The 21501-nt window shown below is 44.1% G+C and overlaps 1 protein-coding gene across 1 annotated transcript in view; it reads left to right on the top strand.

The window, feature by feature from the left end:
- lrfn2b (leucine rich repeat and fibronectin type III domain containing 2b) overlaps positions 1–21501 on the top strand; it is an 83690-nt gene that overhangs the window by 20223 nt on the left and 41966 nt on the right. The window contains exon 2 of the mRNA XM_027001702.3: positions 16405–16499. The gene's annotated coding sequence lies outside the window, so the exon portion shown is untranslated. The remainder of the gene's footprint in view (positions 1–16404; positions 16500–21501) is intronic.

Genomic DNA, 21501 nt, shown 5'->3' with positions numbered 1-21501 from the left:
TGCTCTTCTGGGCATCATGACCTACACGAGAGCCATATTGACTCATTGATTAATTCACTGATCGATCCAGGTTGATCAGCAGCTGAACTGAGCATATATGTAGCAGTAAACACATGGACACAAATGTGTTATGAAACTGCTGCAACAGTGGAATCAAATGTGTTCTGAAACTACTGAAACAGTATAGTCAAATGTATACTGAAACTACTGAAACAGTGGAATCAAATGTGTTCTAAAACCACTGAAACAGTAGAATCAAATGTGTCATCTTCATGGTTTGCTAAAAAGTTGAAAAAAGCATATATTATATTTCAGGACCCATTTGGTTGATCATTTTGGAATAACAGTATTTTTGTACATAGTGGGATAAATCTGCTCTGGAGCAAATGAACAAATCAGACACAGGTACAGTTGAATAACTGACCCACAAACCATCAGTGGAGTTAAGGTCAGTTGGTCATAAACCAACTTCACTGTCCACAAAATAAAAGGAGCGTGCAAGAAAAGAAGCAGAATTAGAAAAAGCACTAGCATTGGTTTAGTGCCAGAAGGCAAACATCACTGTGGAGTTTAGTATAGTCTTTTTGGGTTTGTTGTTATGCTTAGTCAAAACCAGGCTGCAACATGTAGTAATTCCAATGAAGGTCTCCAGTGAGCACCATAGCAAATATTTGTCTATACAAAATTAACAGATTGCAATATCTGAAAAAAAGTAGAAGAAAAAAGACAGACGGGTACTTAAGGCATTAGTAACATTCAGAACAGTTAAAAAAGACAAGGGCAGGTGAGGACAGAAAGGTTACCAGAACTGTCATTAATAAATAAAAAATTCAACACACTTTTTGTCACGCATTGCTCCTTGCGCTTCGGAATACACGGACAATTTGCTGATGCAGAAATTTGCAGCAGGAAAAAATGTACACCATTTAACAGCATCAAAAGGAGAAAAGGTTGGATTACCATGGGCTAGAAAAGATAGATGAACCATCTGACTTCTAAAATATTTTTAAATGGAAAGGTTAACGTGGGTGAAGGCAACAATTTAAGACAACCCAAAGCATGTTATTTTAAACTATTTTGAAGGTCATGTCATGCATAGCAGCCTCTGGCAAAGGCTCCCTCATCATTATTAACTGAGGTAACTAACATTACCGCAGCTAAACGACTAAGTATAGAGAGAAGTATAGAGTCTGTTTACTGTGAAATGTTAGCAGGCTCAATGACTGGTACTCAACTGTATCCACAGAAGACACTCAACGAAGGTTTTGAAGATGCTGGGATGATGGGAAGGTCAGTGGGCTGCGTGACTGATGTGGCAATCACATACAAGACATTATGCGACCAAAGGCTGAGTTCTATATCGAGTAATTATCATCTCACCTAAAAGAGAGTGTGAGGTGAATGAACCCAACTAAAAAAAAACGTAATTTCTCAAGTATGCAGAAAAACAACCAGTTTGACTTACCTAACTGACAAAAGTGGACGTTGTTTAGTCCGACAGGCTTTACTCGCTGAGGGGCCAGGCTGCGAGCTGAGAGGATAGGCTGGCATGCTTGGTCCTGATCCGAGATTCCCACGTTCTTCCAGAAAGAGCAGCTTAGCACCCCCAGCCCTCTCAGTAAGTACAGGCGATGCATTATATATAAGATTTATTGGCTGGAGAGCCAACAGGCCCGTTTCCTGAATTTAATCTGAGGTTCACAAAAATGCCAATGCTGCTGGGAACAACAGGGTAATGCAAACCAGTAGCACATAGGCAGGACCTTCAGTGCACCAGCCTTTATGCTGGACAAGGCTGGATTTAAGGCTTGCCTAATAGCAAAATAAACATATGCATGTGTTTTCCTCATAAATATAAAGTCTGGCTAAGCAGAGGTGGAATCAAAAATTGAGGTCAAGCTGCTCAGTGGTGCATCTGAAGCATAAAATCTGTAGGAAAAAAAGCTGTGAGAGTGTAGTGTTTCCTATATGTAATGGGTTGGGTTCCTCAGCCCTGATTAAACTTGGTTTTGGACTAAATTTAATGTGGTTCGGGGCAGGCTCTGTTTCTTTCTTTCTTTTCCTTTTAGAACTAGGTGTACTCTAATATTCTGACTCGCAAAGATATCCACAGGTTGCAGTGCATTGAAATCAAAATGTCTGTCATCTGAATCTGTTCATATTAGATTACATCACTGAGCACCATTGTCCTCTAACTGCACCCAGAACCTCCAGAAAGCCAACATGCACTTCTGAAAGAGAACATTGGCTTACTGTCTCCTACAGCTCTAGAGTAGATCACTCAAATTAACCTTGACAAATGATTTAGTTTTTTTGTCGCCCACAATAACCTAGCTACATGGTGTGCTCAATTGCTTGTCCTTGTAAAATTGATTAGCTTTACATTATGCGATGTCATGTAGGTAGGCCAAGGTTTTGGCAGCGCCTTGAGATGATTCCACTGTAGCGACAGATAATAAAGCCCCTATGCCTCTTCCTTTCCTTCCATAAGCCTCTCAGAACATGCTTTAGTCCTGGGAGACCGTTAGACATGGCTTCTTATATAGGTAAAGCTCTGGGCTACAAGCTCATTTGTGGAATGAACTTCACAGTCACACCTGGCAGCCTGCAAGCCCTGCAGGAGCCGCTCTGCTCCTCAGTCCCTGATTCTCCCAGGCCTGACAGGTGGTTCTCCCCATCCTACAGGTTAGTGAAGAAAGATCGTCTGTTTGCAATGTGCACAGTTATGTTGCGGTCACTTTTCACCTCCTGTGGCTGGGACTAAACGGGAAACTAATGTCTTGAAAAGACAAAACAAAACACACTAAACAAACTAATTAAAAAAAATTGAATCCATATTCAAGCCATCCTTCTAAACCAAGCTGTCCCTTGCATATGCAGTACATGCTGAAGTTAACATACATCTATATTACCATCGTTCAAATACACTTAATGATTTACAGTATCACTGTTGGGTTTTGCATATAAAAAGCTAATTCAGGAAATCTTTGCAATCAGATTTGTACAGCCTTTTTTTTTACCCAGTGCAGATATCCGTCTCCACTTACCGTCCAAGTTAAAGTCTCTTATTTTACGGTAAATCTGGGAAGCTACAGAAGAAGCACACACTTGTTCAGGAGTGTGTGAGATCTACTGTCATGTTTCTCTGAGCCAGCAGCCACACGACATTGCCAAGGGCCACAGTGCACTTGCAGGAGAGCAGGACGTATTCCATGACACCTGGCTGATCACTGCATCTGACTCTGGGGAAGGGAGGCTTCCTGACTGGCAATCCATCTCTGTGGGCGGGTGGCCAACTGCATTCCCCCTGGACTCCTGCTTCTGGACAGTAGCACACTCGCCAGAAGTGAATTGCCTGATTTCTACTGTAGCTCTGTGAGAAGACACTGTTACAGTCAATTACCCAGCAGAGCCCCAGTCTGTGACAAATGGCAGTTCATGAGTACAGAGAAAGCTTTGTAGTTTAGTCGACAGAATATGAGGAAAAACTAGGGAGGGTGGTCAGGGAGAACTCCAAACTGAAGACCAAACTCCTACCGTATAATAAAAACAATCTGTAAGTGATAATCAGTAAGTGAGCAAGTTTGTTCACGTTATACACTCATTATCCACTTTATTAGAAATGCATACCCTCTGTCTACACTCTCTGGTCTTTGTAGTAGGTGAACCAATCCTATAGGTGCATTTCATAGCCGTGCATTTATAAACTGAAGCCAGACTTTGGCCATGCACAAATGGTCAGTCACCTTCTGGTCATCGCTGGTCAGCACCTCACACCTGTTGACTGACTGTCCTTTGGGTGGTGGACTGTTCTCAGCACAGCAGTGACACTGACATGGTAGTGACCTGGCCTTGGGTGTTGCTGTGCAGCAGTTTTGCCACTAATTTTAGTTACATGTTTTCTCAACATGTTTGTTTGTTTGTTTGTTTGTTTTGCTTACTTTAATTATGAGCCAAACACAAAGCCATCCATCTGTATTAAGTCAGATGCAATTGAGACCCAGCATGAAGAACCTTTCTCACATCAGCAGAACTCTGTTTTTCCCCCAGCTCACAAATGTGATTTGCCAGTTAGATCCCAGTGCTTTATTGACCTGTCTTGAATTTAATGGACACAATAACATTGATTAGACGCAAGATTACAGGAACTGCTTTCCTGTTTCAGGCTAAAGCCTTTTAGTTGTTCTGCTGTAGCTGTATCAAGGAACACTATATTCTCAGTTGTGCGTGATGTGGTTCTTCTACTTTCCAACAAAACCAATGCTGGTCTTTGAAGGTCAGTCCACGAAAAAGTCTAATAACACTGAGAACATTAATATTAAGCTGCATGTCAGCCCTGTCTTCTCCTCTTTTCCCGTCTTTCTGCGCTGTCAGCCCTCTGTTTGATCTCATCCTTCTAAAACCCCGCGCACGAACACACAGAGAGCGCAAAGTTTGTGCATTTCTAATCAAGCTTGGCGGAGTGGGTCAAATGGCTGGCTGCAGCTGCCCACCCAGGTAGCACTGAGCTCCTTTACGTCCCTTAAGACTGGATCACGAGGGCAAGAGCTTTCTGAGAAGTCGCATAGTTGGGGTGAGTGGGTTGGGGGTGGGGGATGGGTTGGTGGAGGGTGGGTTGGCAGCTGGGGGCTTATTATAAAGTTAAAGCTGCGACGCAACTGCGCCGTCAGGCAGCGCGGACCCGTTTTAATCAAACATGACTACATCAACGTAATAAGCAAAGGTCGCAGATGGACACAGCGTACGTGTACTCTCTTCACGCAGACCCTATTGTCGCCCATCTGTCTTTTATAGCATTTATAAGCTGGAGCTGCATGCTGAATGATGACCCCTGTAAGGTATGACTGTAAGGTACATTCAGCCCCTTGGCCAATATTAGAGTTTTGTTTTTGTTTTTTTCCTTTTTTTTCTTTTTCAAGCAGTTTGCTCTCTGCGTTTGGATCAAAGCTTCCAAACTTCAAGAAAGTTAAATGGTTTGTGCATGTGCCCTTTTGAAGACATCTGTGAAGTCAGGGATTTGTATCTGGATGTTCTGAAGCTGTGAAAATCAAACACTTGATATTTGCGTCTTTAGTAAAATGTGTAATTGTAACTGGAGTCATGCTTTCCATCACTTATTAGGGTTCCCGATGCTATTGTGTTTTTGTTTGTTTGGTTTGTTAAGTGCTGATGCCATTACCACGGGCGTCTAATAATTTAATGCTGCTGTTCATTGACATTTAGAAACCATCATTATTCGTCCATTAGCAAATACAGTAGTGGAACTGTGGATTCTCGGGTTAGGCACTAGTGAAATATAAATGAAACATGCATGCAATAATTCTTGCAGTCTGTCAATATTTTCTCAAAGTTGTCTGATCACATGACACAAACATCACATGTGGATCATTTAAAGCCTGTGGCAGCTGATCAGAGCTGTTGTTTTTGAGCAAACCTATTCCAACAGTGAATGCTAGGGTCCAGGTACAGAAAATCGCTATCAGCGCACCGCTGCAAACTGCTTCCCCATTGGCCGCATACCGTTCAGTACAGAGAGAAGAGGAGTGGGCGGGCTGGAGTGTTGCTATGGCAACCAAACGAGGGCTTGATGAGCTTTAGGACAGGGATTTGAGAAGGTTAAGCCAGTTGAACTAGCCTAATGAGCGCACATGACTTTACCCTCGCATGGCCTAAGCGGCCTCGCGAGAGACGAGGAACAAGGTGAAGGCGAGCGAGCACAAGCCACTACAACAATGCTGCGCGGTATATCATTTGTTATGCCAAGGACCACTCTAACCAATCAGACTGATTACAAGTGTGACTTTGACATGTTTCATTTTTTTTCTATCATCTGTCAAAAACTACATTATTCTTAATCACACAACACAACAATATTGAAACATAATTTATTTTTGTCATATCACAGCACATATTGCAATCACGAAAGTATAACCGCATTGTGAATTAACTGCACTGTGAAACTGTGTTCATATCACATAGCCTTGTGCATCATTTAGTTTAGGGTCTTCTGGTCTGTTGTCTGTATTATTGTGGCAGTTGGAAACATACATGTGTATTGCCAGAACAGAGCAGCTGCTGTTTCTCTGTCTCATATCTCTTTTGAAACCTCACAAGGCAATGTCTTATCTGAATAGACCCGTTGTTGATATTTTTGGCATACATTGCCGTTGATACTCTGCACAGACTTCTGTTTTTTTGTTTGTTTGTTAACAGCCTTTTCCCCTTTGTGCTTTATGTAGGCGCAACCTTTCGTATGAGAGTGTGATTTCAGATAAAAACCTGAGGGGGTCAGAGACCCTGCACCTGGTGCTGCAGCATAACCCAGTTTTGGCTGGGGAAAAGCCATGGATAGGCATTAATGCTCTGCCCTCCTCCTGGAAGGTGTGAGAAGACAAATGCTTGAAGAGGCAGAGAGTCTGTGTGTGCAGAGTTCACTCTGCACCTGAAACACACACTGCAGGTCTTGACCTTAGAGGGTGTGAGTGAGAGAGAGAGAGAGAGAGAGAGAGAGAGAGAGAGAGAGAGAGAGAGAGAGAGAGAGAGAGAGAGAGAGAGAGAGCATGTGTGTGTGTGTGTTTGTGTGTGTGTGTGTGTGTGTGTGTGTGTGTGTGTGTGTGTGTGTGTGTGTGTGCGCGCGCGCATTTGTTTTGGGTCTATGTATGTATGCATGCAAGTATGAGTTAATGTAGAAGGCCTTAATGAGTACCTAATCAATTGCGGTTGATGTTTCCTGTGATGCTGTAGCTCAGTGGGCAAATGGAGGCCAGGGATTTAGCCCAGATAATCAGATAAACTCAGCTTGGATGATAAATAGCTCTCAGGACTTTCTGTATTTAACCTACTTAACTGTAGTATTAACACACTAACAGGTAGATCTTCAGTGAGTATATAACCCACCTATTAAAGTATCTTAATAACTGTCCAGTAATAGGCAGGCGCAAAGCTTATTAAGGGGATAATTTCATGTTTATTTAATCACCATATAATTAATGTGTTATTTCATTACTATGTTTATGTTTTAAAGTGTTTAAATATTTGGGTACTGGAACAGAAACTTTCCAGCCAATAAATGTAGAGAGACTTTTTGTACATTCTTGTGTCATAAATAAAATCTTCCTTTCCTAACAGACAGATCTATTTATTGTTATAAAGGATAAGCCTAAAAATCAATTCTCATTTCTTAGGAGAAGAGTCCAACAGTTTTCCTTAGATGTTAGGTAAACGTGTGTTTTCAGCTGTAATACTCGCTAAAACTTGCTGCAAATCGCAGCAAGTTTACTGTTGCTGCGATTTGCATGCGACGCAAACCAATAATATCACGTCTAATTTGAGAGGCTCTCTTGGAAATGTCCATCTAATTGCACTTGGCTGATGGGGCCTGACGATGAGCAAACTAGGATGCTTGTTCATCATCTCTGTGCTGCCAAGTCATTTGTCTCTGACCGACTGAGACACGAGTGGTCACAACACCTCAGATTTGCTCGCATCCCAGTAAATGAGGGTTTGGACCTCTGAGAGTGGGCTGTTCGGTTTGTTCCCCACATAGCCGCTTCAGAGATGCATAACATATTAGGGGTGTGTGTGCTTTTTTGTAGGTGTGCGGGGTTTTTTTTTTTGGAAACGTGCTTAAGAGGTAATGACACTTCGTCCCAGTCTGTCTTAAATGATAAATATGTATCGATGCCTGGATTAAAACGTAATGTACTTTCATTTTCGCTTGGTTTAACAGTGGCGGAAATAAGGGCACACTGCATATTCAGGAGTAATAACCCTAATGGAGGCCATGCTGAGAGTAGGATAGAAGCTCATCAGCTGCTGTGAGGGAGACCGTAGAAGGTGGACACAGAATGTACTTGTCTCCTGTTGTCAGTCATATCTGAGCCATGCTCATCGCTATTTCCCCCTCAAAACTTCATAGCATTTTTTTTTTCTTCTCCTGAACGCTAACGTGCTCCAATGCGGCGTGGACACGGTACTGATCGCAGCGCCGATGGGCCGCTCTCCCGCCTCAGACGTGAGCGCGGTTCCGTTAGCTCTAATTCTCATTCACCACGCAGCCCTTCCAGCCCGTAATCCGTCAACTTTGGCAGGGAACGGCCCCTCTCGAAGGTCCGCTGTAAAGTGGCGGGTGCTCGGGAGCGTGCGGGCACACGCGCGCTTGTTAGAGGAGGGGCGTGGTCCCCGCGGCTCTTTGATGTGATGCGACACGGGAAGTCGCGGTGTCACTGCAATGGCAGCTCGTGTCACTCTACCCGCTCTGGCGCGAGGACACCCCTGTCAGAAAGCTAGGCACCGAAGACACGCTGATGTTTATTCATGTCCCAGGAGAAGAGCTGCATGTGCACCACAGCGCAAACAGCGAAAAGCATCACCAGCCATGAACCTTCAAGCGTTGTCTTTTCTTTTTTTTTTAGGTTGTTGGTGGTTCATGCTGCTGGCAATGATGGCGAATGCCTTTTTTTTTTTTTACTTAAATGTGCAGTGTTATGTACAGAGCCTGGCTCAACTGGAAGTGCTCTGTTGAAGAAAACCTATGCTCCTGAAAGGAATTAGTACTGGACATCACTTCCTAAGCAAGAGGCCAAAATTTTGCCCTGCTTCAAATTGCCTGGAAATGACTTTTCTTTTCTCTAGATAATGTGAGTATAGTATAAATCAAAATCTCTAAGCAAATCCTTAATCTGCATAACGCTGAGATGGCCATTAAAGTTTTTCTCACTGAGGAATTATGGAAGAGCCAGGCGTTTATGATGCCTCTTGGGTGCAGCATGTCAGCCTATGTTCACGCTTCCAGCCCTAAACACCAGTGATTTTCAGGGTCGGAGGGAATTTAGCGGGTTGTGGCAGTCAAGAGTCTGTCGAGGGAATGTGAGCATTAGGGCGAGAGAATGAGGCACTGCTATTGGCTCTAATCCCAGCTCACAGTGACACAGGCTGCGCCATGGATGGCTTTGGCCGGACTCGATGGGTGAAGGGCCTCATGATCCGTGTCGTTGGCTAGGCTGCTGGGGATTGAGGTCACGTGGCTACACACACAGCCACAACCTGAAGTGTTTTCGAAGTTCATGCCTCTGGCGTGACTTTCCATCGAGCCTCACTGCTAGAGTTTGCTGACGAGGGAAATTTTGTTTTGCAATCTTCATTACACTTGTTTATGCACAGCCTCTCACATGAACTTAGACACTCACAGCTTTTGACATTTACATTACAAGTTGTCATGGCCCAGGTGAATTGGGAGAATAAACGTGAACATGCCTAATATATGCAAAGTAAAGGTTTTTGATGTTGCATTTTATGTGGTAAGTGCCTTAATTACATATTAACATTACTGCTTTAAAATCTTGTTAGAAAGGTTAGTTTAGCTATACCCAATAACCAAAAGGTTGCTCTGCCCTGCATGCATTGTGCAGAATCCAAAAACACATCTGTTGAGAAGCTGTGGCCTAATCATCATAGAAATTTCATTCACTGACTCACCACACATCATAAAACGTTTATTCATGGTCTTCGAAAGCTCCAGGCCTGTCCTGGCACCATAGCCCACTGGCTGTGCTCACCAGGGCACTGGGGTGCATTGTAATCACTTCTCCACAGGCAGCCCTGTAGGCTCAGCACGTCTTTTGTCCCTCCCTGCTTGCTGTTCTTTTGATGTCTGTGTTTGACGGGTCACATGGGCCCATTGGCGAGCTGTCAGATCTGGTGCCTGAGACATTTCTGCTCACCAGGTTGAGTGGAGTGGTGAATGATGGGCCAACTAGCAGGGCCTTATTTTTGTTAGCCATTTGGGCCAAGTAATTGCTTGTGGTATCATATTGTGAGATATTCACTATAGCATAATACTGTGAACAGAACGTACAGTATATTCATTTAAATCATACAGACATATACACAGTAAATAATATTAGCTGTGCTTCTTGTAGGGGTTATCAGTGAATTACTATTATTCATTTTATGTCTTTACCATGTAACTGGGGTATCACACAACTGTAAAAATCATCTCATTGTCTTTTATATTTCACAACCAATTCTGGAAAATGAATTAATTGCACCTTCATACTAAACATTATTGCACAAACAAAATAGGACATGTCATAGGATGTTACAAATGTCTTGTCAGTGTTGTTAAATAAACGGTATTACTTATCTATAAGAAAGGTCAAGAAAGGTCAGACACAATGTGGTAGAAAGTGCCGTAAGTGGTATCCTGGTATCCTGTTTTATGCCTGTTTAATGACTGTTTTATGGCTGATATACTGCACTGGGATGTCAGTCCTTATCCGTGGACCATATTTCAGATGCTTGGTTTTAATCCGCGAGGCTTGGGAACTCCAGTATCTTGTCCAAGCTCTTTTCAGCATTACTGGAGCCCCGTCTTTGGTTCTTGCCTAGGGCTATTCAGTTCCAGAGGTCAGAGAGTTGGTCCTACACTCTGACTCTGTCGTTCATGACCATTGGCAGTTCGGCCCATGTTTGTGTCTCGATTATTTGTTGTCCAACTCATCAGTAATTGGATGGGAACTAGTTCAAATTCTGATAGCTGATCTAAAATTTGTCATGCAATATAATATTCTAAAACTCCTGGGCATGTCTAATTTCACGTCAGCATGTTGACCAAATGTAGTAATATTTTGATACTGCAGTTCTATAGCTCCGGTGTAACAGCGCAAGTACTGCAGGGCAAGGTGCAAAACCAGGTGCAGGTATGTGCTAAGCAACATAGGTGTGGTTACAAATGAGACAGTCTGAATTCCCACTGCACATGGTGGGCTGTACTACGTGAACAGTGGCAAGGAGAGCGTTCTGTGACAGTACACCCTCCCAAAGGGCACGGCTCCCGACGAGACAGCGAACCCCAGGCTGCCGTGCACATATACACACACAAAACACATAACATATATGGCAAAGCTGTCCTCAACCTGCCCACCCAACACAAGGCAGGCTAGGAGCCACCAATAAGGGAGGTCTCTCACTACATGAGGGGGAAAGGCAAAGTCTGTGCCTCTCCCAGGGCAGTCTGATTGTGCTCCCGTTCAGTGGCGGGTCTGGAGGCGCGGCTATGACGTTCAGCGGTGAGTCCAGAGGCGTGGCTATAACATTCAGTGATGACAACATCCTCGGAGAGACCCAGCCTGGACAAACAACATATCGCATCCATTTGTACAGTGGGTGCACACAACAACAAGTAGATGCGCGTGTAGACAAACACAAAAGGCGCTTCGATGCAACACCTACTCGAAGCACTGGTGCTAGTGGCGTGTCCTTGGCCCTACAGGACACGCAAGGGAGCACATCCTCCCTGGGTCCGGACGTTCTGCTGCAGACTACGGTCCTACTGTCGCCAGCCGCCCAAGGAGAGCCCCTGAGGCAGTCCTCCTCCAGGGCTGTGGGCGGACCCGTCCAGTACTCATGCCCTGCCCTCGGAAGAGGGAGAACACAGGCTACTTCCATGCTAGCCCGGGACTTAGCTGGCTCCACCAGACCACCTACACTGTGGTCCCCATGGAGTCCTTCGGCTCTCTGTGGTTCTGCCTTGGTAGCCACAGCCCCCCCCCCCCCCAACAAATTCCATGGGGCATTCTCCTCCTCTCCTTCTCCTCCTCCTCCTCCTCCTCCTCCTCCTCCTCCTCCTCCTCCTCCACCAGTCGCGGTCCTCTCCCCAGCATCCAAGGATCCAAGCAGCAGCTTAGGATGTCTCTGAGCGCATCCCCATAGGAAGTCCATTTGCTGTAGAGTGAGTGGGCATCCTGTGGTGGTCAATCATTCTGTAATGGCCTGAGTGCCGCAGGGCAAGGAGCAGGACATACAGACTCCCTCAACGGAGACAGACTTTTATTAATGCACGAAAAAGACAATGGCACTCACACATAATATAAACGTTGAACATGAATACAAATACGGCTAACATGAACAATGTGAACTTGAACATGAACAATGACCAACAACTATGCACATACCAACAGGGGTTTAAATACATACAGACATAATGAGACTAAACCAGGGGCAAGTGTGTGCTAAACAACATAGGTATGGTTACAAACAAGACAGTGTGAATTCCCTGTCATGGTACAGCCCCTCCTCCCAAATGTCTCCCTGTGTGTATTTGTGGGTGTGTATGTTTGTCCGTGTGGCCATGCCCCCCATGTGTCACACCTGTTTGTATGTTCCTCATTTATTCTCAAACCATTTCACTGTGAGTTATACTGTGTATGACTATGTACGTGACAACTAAACCAAACTTAAGCTTGAAACTTGAACTTGAGCTTGCAATATGTGTGTAGAAAAACCCCTATTGTTCTGTTGTCTGTTGTCGGTTTTTGACGTTACATTAGCATATGTGCTATGTAGTCTTTGTGCTCTATGTGAATAAAATGTATGTTTCTGTTCTACGCGACTCGTCCCCGCATCCTGCTTAGCCTCTTGCGTTACATTCCCACTGCACGCAGCGGGCTGTATCACGTGACTAGTGGCAAAGGGAGTGTTCCATGACATCCTGTTTATATACTTACCTTGTTTATAAACTTGTATTTGGTTTAAAACACCTATACCTGTCTTAGTACATATTATTCTTTAATATGTAATTTAGCAACTTGGCACAGAAAAAACTGATGTAATTGGAGACAGAATTATGGCTCTGGCTGCTTTTTGCATGGCTATATTAGTCTAAGCTGCTGATTTAGTTTATGTGCGGCTGCTTGTTGCTGTGCTTTGTAAATGATCCAGAACAGACAGTGCGGGCTTCCGCTAAGATTTGTGGTTTCTTTATGACAAGGTGCTGCCAAGACCTTTTCAGATGTGCGGTCTCTTGAAATGACTTGGAACAGCTTGGATCAGCTCTTGCTGTTTCGGATTCTGCATCCTTCACCAATATCTTGGCGCACCTTGTTGACCTGTTGACTGACCCACCCCTCGGTTCATCGGGCCTGTATAAAACGTGACTGGAGCTAATGGCTCACTGGGGCAGTGGCACCATGCTGAAAGTGGGAGGAGAATAAAGCAGAAGCTCTCTAGTTTCAGGCCAGTGTGTGTGGGACTAATCTCATATTCTCAGGCTTTCATGCAATGGCCTTCCAATCAGGGGAAACATGGCTCCTCTCTCTCCCACCAACCTCCATATGATTCATCCCTTTCCATGGCACACACAGCTATCTTGCAGAAGGCCACGTATATGTACCATTCACACTAGTAAACATGAATGTAGATTGTACACATAATTCAGTTAATGCAATGTAGTCAGTAGACATGGTACTCCGTTGCTCACAACGTTACTCACGTGCATGGAGTATGTCTGTTTGGCAAAGTAATGCACCTCGCAGATTCAGCTGTGCCAGACGCAGCCTCGTGCACAGGAAATCGTGCACAGGGAACGTGGTGGCTGTGCAAAAGGGTAGCGGTGTGCAGTGTGCATTCTTTTGGGGCTACGAGAGCACAGGCTTCCTATGCATTAAACACAGCAGGGCGCGCGGCCATGCTGAGGGTGGCAGTGGGTAAAGCGTAAAGGTGGAGGGTGTCGGCAGGGCTCAGCACTTAGGAATAAGCACCACAGAGGGGGAAACAGAGGCAGGACAGTGTGTCTTTGTACACCTCACACATAAGATCAAAGGCACTGGGTCCAACACACACACACGCACACACACACATGCACACCCATCGTAGCCTCTGTGATGCCCGACACTCAGGTTTCTATACACACACATTCATCAAAATTCTGTAGTTTTTAAATAATATAGTACCAGCAGACCAGGGGAGGAGAATGCACTTCATTTAACATTCAGTTTCATATAGAGAATAGAGGAAGTAGGCTGGCTGTAAGAACACTAACTGCACAGGGATTAGTTCTCTTTTGTCATAATTAAGTTCCGTGTCTAATTAGTGTGGGGGGCAGATTTATCAACAAGGACACAAACTAAATTAAAGCATGAATAAACAATATTTCTTTAACAGTGACTCTTGCTATTTTTTGCCTTCATCTCTCTCCACCCTCTTTCTCTCATCAGCCTCTCTCTCTTTTCCTCCTACCCCCACCCCTCCCCTACACACATGCTCCATCTTGCTTACATTTCTCATGATGACATCACACCGCTGTGATGGAGTCCTAAATTGTGGAAATTATATGTGTGAGCAAAACCTGGCTCATGTTTCAAACCTCCTGGCAGTAAACTGCAGTTGCATCATGGCAAAGCTGAGCTGCTTAACTCATGCCAGCCAAACACCTCCAGATGCCTGCCTGGGCTTCATCTCTTGTTTAAGATGAATTGCTCCCCATGGAAGGTAATCAAAAGTCAGGTGGCTATGCAAAAACCCGTGCAGCAGTCATGTTTCTCGATAAGGCCATCGCATGCGGCTATTGCAACGTAACTCATATGCTGTGAATAGAGTCCCGCAGGTCTTTGTCTGCCAACATTCAAGGAGTCGTTTTTTTCCTCAGAAATTAACGCCACTCTCGGTCCACACGTCCTCCAGTTTATTCTCTGCTCTTCTCTCCTTATTTTCTGAGAACTCTGAATGAGTGTCTCTCTCTCTCGGTCCGGTCCAGTAGTCCAGCTGAATCGTAACCTCCACCTGTCTTAAGACAGCTGCTACTAATCTCATCCCCACTGTGTCAGAATAGTGGGTTTTGTCAGCAAGACACTCACTTGTTACTGAACACTTAGCTTGTTGCTCAAAACACGCACGCACTCACGCAAACACACACACACACACACACACACACACACACACACACACACACACACACACACACACACACACACATATGTTTTGCCACTGTCACAGTGCCCTAATTGAGTTGAATCTCTTTGCATCTGCATGCTTGTTTAATAAGATGGACCTAATTGATCGAATCTGATTAGCATTCAATGCATTGACTAATTTTTCCCCGCTGAAGACTGAATTTAAACTGAAAAGACATGCAGCATTAATAAAGCAAAGAGCATAAGTCTGAACCAAATCATTTGTTACCTGGGACAAGCTGTCATTATAGCAATTACTGCTGCCTTGAGCAACTCACCACAGTAGTGGGGCTTCACTCAAAGTTAGTAAGTTACCTAGGCAAGAATGCACTTTAATGATATTATAAAAAAAACCCTCCAATGTCAATATACACTTTTGTAAGCTCCTGTGTGGAATTTATTTCTTCGCTGCTTCCTTGTTATTCCCTCCAGATTCCATTGGATAGTGAGTGTGTAAGTCAAAATGTCGTATTGCCAATGGCATTTGACAGATCTTTTGAACTCCACACACAGAGCGCTTCTTACATTATAGGTGGCTTTTCTGTGACAGTGATCTCTCAAATATGCCTTTTGTTTCTTTTTGAAAGCACTAATACTAAATATATATTATATATATATTAAATATTCCAAAAAAGTCTGAAAGAACTGTTATTATTCAAATCACCAGTTTCCAATTCCCCACTTGGTATATATGTATAACCATATGTCCAGCCAATATATAAATACTTACCTGTGTGTGCAGGCACATGAATGCATGTGTTGTGGGTGCATGAGCATGCATGTATGTGTGGTGGGATGCCGTTTGGGCTGTGGTGTAATAGGACCTTATCTGTGATGGTCTTGAACATGAGGTAGTGAGCTGGTGTTGAGTCACACAGATCGTGACATCAGCAGAGGAGACGGCAGACATGCACTGCAACAGAGCTGGCTGCTGCCCAAGGGAGGGATCGTGTATCTGAGTAATGAATTGTGCGGAGGCAAACTCCCTGTGAGCTCTGCAGTCACACGTGAACTCCGTAATAGATATATATTGCATTTTCTCACTGACTCCCATCGCGGCTAATTGCCAGACATGGAAGGCCTCTGTCTGGAGATCACAGCTAAAGTGAGAACCTGTATCTATCTTCTGCTCAAACTGATCTCACGCCTGCCTGCCTTCTAGACTAGCATTGTATTTATGAGCTTGCCGATGATAATGATGATTGATGCTGTGGTTTATGTTGCAGTTGTGACTTGCTAATAGATGTTTCTTCATTACAACGGTGGGAAGCCAGGGGAGTTTAGCTGGGACTTGCTGTGCAGTATCCTGTAGTAATCTTTAAGAATGGTTTGGGTGTAGGAGATCTGCCTAGTTCTTTTTAACAAGGACATTTGTAGCTTTCTATATTCAGGATGTCTGTATGACACAAGGCCCTGCCTGGCAGCGAGACAGTTGAAACACACACAACGCTCACATGACCCGTTACATGTCCTTCACTTATGAGTTTTATTTGCAGCTGAATGTGTATTTTAAACATTTATTGCAGGTGATAAACTGTTCCCAGTGTGCTGGTATTATTTCTAGCAGATACAAATGGAGGGCACCTGTTTTTGCCCACGAGTGACATCCTGCGTAAATGGTTTGTTACGCTGAGATGTATTTTTGCTTGATTGTTCTTATTCCTCTCTTCCTCAGGTTAAAGGGTTAAAGACTGTGGCTTGGTATCTACAAGAAGCAAACGTATAAACCAAAGGAATAGCTACAAGAAGGAGACTTATACACCAAAAGAGGTCAGTCACCATTTACACTGTTCTGCCCTCAGGAAGGCTGACATGCCACTGAACTACTCCAGCTGCTTTGGATTTTTTTTTTTTTCACAGTCCAGACTGATCCTCTGCCTAAGATAGGACAGGAATCCCCAACTTTATATTTCTTGTATTTTTATTTTTTATTATATATAATTATTTATATATCATATATATTTTTTCCTCAACGATGTGGAAAAATGATTGCAGTGGAAAGGATCAGTCCTGTGTCATTCATTGAATCAGAGCTGTTTTTGGTCTTTGCTCTTTCCTTTGTTTGAGGGTGCATTGCTCAGTGTCCGAGTTAAGATTACCCCCAGCCATGACCCCAAGCTGGGCAGAGTTCTCCAGAGGGGTGGCGGCTGTGGTGAGGAGGTGTGGCCCTGCAGTGTGATCCTGTACTAAGCCATCTCTCTCCAGAGGGCAACAGCCTTGGCCAAATGTTCCCCCCTTGCTGTGGGTCTCATTAAGGAAGGACACCTGTCCGGCAGCTGAGAGAATTCCATTAGTGGGTCTGGAGGTTGCAGGGGTCGATCAAAGACATGGCCTCATCTTTGTTTTAATCAGTGAATGGAAAGTTTGTCTTAGCTTGATTGCCTTTCCTGGCCAGACGTGTCTGTAATACATGATGACCTGGTTTTTCAGACATGGTAGTACAGAAAAAAGAGGCTCTAAAAGGTTTTGTTTTTCTTTCCCCATGTTAACGGTTCCACACGGCTTCGTGTGCTCTCTCTCTCTCTCGAAGACATAGTGATTTATTTGAAAGCGCAGCTAAGATGGTCTAATTTCAATGTGTGTGGCATAACAAGCAGCCGATGGCAGATGCTGCATGCTGTGTGTGATGTAGCAAGGGGTTGATGCATTTCACACAAACTCCTCAAGGGAGTGCTGTCCCACATGCCCAGCGGCTGGAAGCATCCTTGAGAACAGCCCTGGAGAAAATAGAGAGGTGAATCTCTTTATGAAGCCCTGCTCCAACGTGCCTTGCCGTGAAGCCAGGGGGAAAGTTGGACTGCTCTCATGCGGGTCCAGGCTTTCAGCCATCATCCCCCCACCCTCATAAGCCCCACCCCACCCGACCCCTGGGAGAGCAGCTGCAGTCCTGGAACTGATCTGCTTTAACCTTGCCGAGCCCCTCCTCTCGAGCCATTTGGAAAATATTAAACTAGAGTTAAAAAGCAATTGTTGTATCATGGATTGTATGCGTCGTGGACGCATTTATATGGAAGGTCATCTGGAAGAAAAACCCCACAAAATGAACTCTTGAGTAGTTGTGGTTTGTTCTCTATTAAGCAGGTCATCTGTCTGTGCAGTCATTATGTGTGTGATTGTTGTTGCTTGCTGGGTCATAAAGCAGTGAAGTTGGGTACAGGAGCAGCAGTCCGTGTTTTTGGGTGTTACTAGCCTGCTGTTCTATCACCCATGGTGACACTCTTTGGCCACATATAGGCTGAGATGAATTTAAAGAGTAAGAACGAGGCAAAAAATGCCAAGATGCATGGCCATCATTATGCATTATTAATGCCATGTGCTGGCAACCCAACCCAGACCAATCCAAAGAGCTCAAATGCTAAGGATTGCCTTTTTTTAGTTGAATGAATCTTTTTTTTTTCTTTTTCCACCATTTTCCTGGATCATTTCAAATTTATTGTGCTTTAGTGCTTTAGGCTTTTCTCCAGGGAATTTGTCCTGATTATGAGGCCAAGATTGAAGTCCCCAATTGTTCCTGTAATGCTGCCATTCATACATTCATAGAGTGAGAGAAAGAGAGAGAGAAAGAGAGAGAGAAAGAGACAGACAGACGGGGAGATATGATGAGAGAGAGTTTTTGATTAGGTAGCCTGAATATCAATTCTGGCCATAAATAAAAGCAAAAGGAAGATTCAGCGGACAGATGATTTGATCTGGACTGAAAAAAATAAAAATAAAAATGAGGAAATAACTTTATTATATAAAATTATAACCAGGACCTACACACAAAGTTTCTCCAAAGAATGTAAACACACCAAAAACAGAAAAGTACTAACATGTTAAAATAAACAGTTTGGAAGATCCATGAATATATTCTGGAACAACTGGAAATCACTAATCCATATATACCACAATGCCAGTTAAAAACAAACATAAACGGAAAAACTGTATTCAAGGATTCCATGGTACAGTGAGCAAAAGTATATATCTGAAATAATAGAAGCCCTTAAGAAGATAATTAAGGATTAGATGTGTACAACCCCCAAAAGTCTGTGATTTGTTCGTTTGAACTTAGTTTGAGGCTGATGATGAATTTGGGCCAAGTAACTGCAAAGGCATCTGTATCAGCAGGAAACATGTTTGGTAGCATTCTGCACACAACTTTCAGCAACTAACCTGACCACAGTCAAAGACCAAAAAAGGCTGTCAAGTGTACAGACTCATTTATCATAGCCACTGCCCAATCAATGTCCAATGAAACTGGCCAGTGTGTGCAAGAGGGTGCTTCACAGGAGTATGCAGTGTTGTCACAGTGCCACCTTGGAGTGATGGAGACACAGCCACTTTCTAACCTTAGCTGTATTTTGTCACAGTCTAAGTAACAAGCAATCAAGACATCAGTAATCTTTAAATGCATCCTTGTGATGGAGAACGTCACAGAGTTGTAGAAGGTTTGGGTTTCAGACCAGGTGTGGCCACTGGGAATGCGTCCATGATTAAAGGAGTGTCTCTGGATGAAGGGTGCATACATGAGGGAAGCGCCGAGGTGCGCTTCTCAAAGGAGAGGACAGAATGACAGAGACCCTCATCCCCTGGAGAGTGCAGTGTTGTTGGAGTCCATCACTCAGGAAGGGGAAGGTGAGTATTTGGTCCAGCTGCTATATCAGGAAGCTGGTTCTTTGGTCTGGTAGTTATATCATGTTTAGCACATGGAAGACCTGGGTTCAGAACTGGATGAGGTCACTGCCCTTATGACTTGTCGCAGATCTCAAATGAGTGTTTTTGGTTCCCTTCTTTTCCCATTTTTGTTTGTTAATTGCTTTGGTGGCAAAGGGATTTGTGACGTTAATACCAGTAAAGTATTTCTGAATTAACAGACAGCAACTGAATTGTTAAAGAAGAGAAAGTGATTGGCTCCTCTCACTTTTGACCTATCTGCCTTACCGCATCAGTACCTGTTCATCACCTGCCTGCAGGAGACACTGAGGCTGGCAGCCGGCCAGACAGCCGCTGTGCGCATACGTGTGGGGCATATCGCCGCCGACAAACGCATCCAGCCATCTGCTATGACATATGGAGCTCTTTTGAAGAGCAGAGCTTAAAAACTGGAGCTCGTCCTGTTCACTTGTTCTGGCAGAGTATTTTATGAAAATGCCAGTCTGGCTTGCTATGTAAGGAGCATTGAAATGTATGCAGTTTTTTAAGTCTGATTTGACCGGTTGAAGCTCTTTAAACCTGAAAGCATTATTGTTCTGATGAGGTGCATCTTCATTCTGAAGGTAGATCTTCTTGCTCTGCTGCACTGCGTTTAGCCATCAGGGGTGAGATATCTGCTCTAAATGCCCTGCTTTCTCCAACAGCACCGTTAAGAAACACAACTGTAAACAGTAGCTCATAATTGCCCATGAAGGCTTCGGTCTGAGAGCATTCATAACCCATGGAGTAGTTCGATGACTGTCCCGAAGGGACAAGCACTGAGCATTCAGACTCTACTGATAGACCATTTGTGCTTCAATGTGTGTTAGGTCGCTAATGGAGGAGAGATGAGCACTGGCTGAAGAATGAAGGAAGAACAAAGAAGAGGCATGCTTGAATTGAAACACAGGGGGTGAGGGGAGAAAAGGGGCCAGGGTTTTGTTTTAGAGCTGAAATAACTCAGGATGGAGGAAGAAAAATTATCAGAGGATAGGATCAAGGCCAGAAGGCTGCCCGTGAGTTTAACATTCATTTAACATAAAGGATTAGCTGGTGACAAACTGGCTTCTTCAAGGCTGCTCTGATTCACATGTGAACGTGAGAATCCATCTGGTGGTGGGCGGCATCATGTAGAGGAAATGATGCCCTAGAGTGTCTCATTCATGCATCTGCTTCAATGCCTTTAGTTGGCTGAGATGTATTCAGTCGGGTTAGATGTCTCATCACCTGATCACTGGCATTTGACGCTTTAATAGTTTATTTCACTGGATGTTTGGACCATGTTAAGGACAGGGTCTTGATGTTTGTTCAGTAAGTGAATACAAACAAATACTGTGTCTTACTGTGTCAAAAGAATTTCACTGGTGTTGCTCTGTTGCTCTCTTTATATATGTTTTGGACAGAGCAGCAGTCTGCATGCTGTTGTGTGCTTCTGCTGCAGTTTCCAGTGTCCTGACCTCTCGCCTTCCCTGACTGTCTCATGTCTCAAAATGTCTGATAGCAGGGGAATTAATGCAGTGGGTTTCCACATCAGTCCACTTCCATTGTCGGGTGTGTGTTGGTTCATTTTCGCAACATGCTCGATTGATGCTGAATGCTGTAAGCAGCTTTGCTACAGGCACGTCATACATCTGCAACTTTTTCATTTAGTTCAGATGTATCTGTTTTCCCTGTTTCTCTGTGCTGGTCAAAGCTGTGTCTGGTTGTGGATGCAAGAGCGGGGCTGCAAGGCTCTGTCTGAGTCCATGCCGGGGTCCGGGCTCTGTGCCATGTGGCAGTTAAACTGTAGGAGCAGAGGTATGCAGACAGTCAGAAGACTCAGTAGTCAGAAGACTCAGAGTGTGGCTTCAGGAGTCCCAGATTGAATGAATTAGTTGTGTTTTTAGTCATGAGAAAGATGTGTGAGAGAGAGAAGAGAGAGCAAGAAAGAGAGAGAGTGGTGGAAGGCTCCTCCAACTTTATCTCTCCCTGAACGTTTTTGCTGCCTCAGCTAATTGTAAATCTGTTTACAGCTTCATAAAAGTTTTCTTAGGGGCAAATATTCAAAACATGGTAATTCCAAATTAGCTGGCAAGGGCCCTATTTAGAAGTGTCTGCCGCC

Source organism: Electrophorus electricus, chromosome 7 (assembly GCF_041902795.1).
Source record: "Electrophorus electricus isolate QZ-2024a chromosome 7, ASM4190279v1, whole genome shotgun sequence".
NCBI lineage: Eukaryota > Metazoa > Chordata > Actinopteri > Gymnotiformes > Gymnotidae > Electrophorus > Electrophorus electricus.
This window is presented reverse-complemented; position numbering and strand designations above follow the sequence as displayed.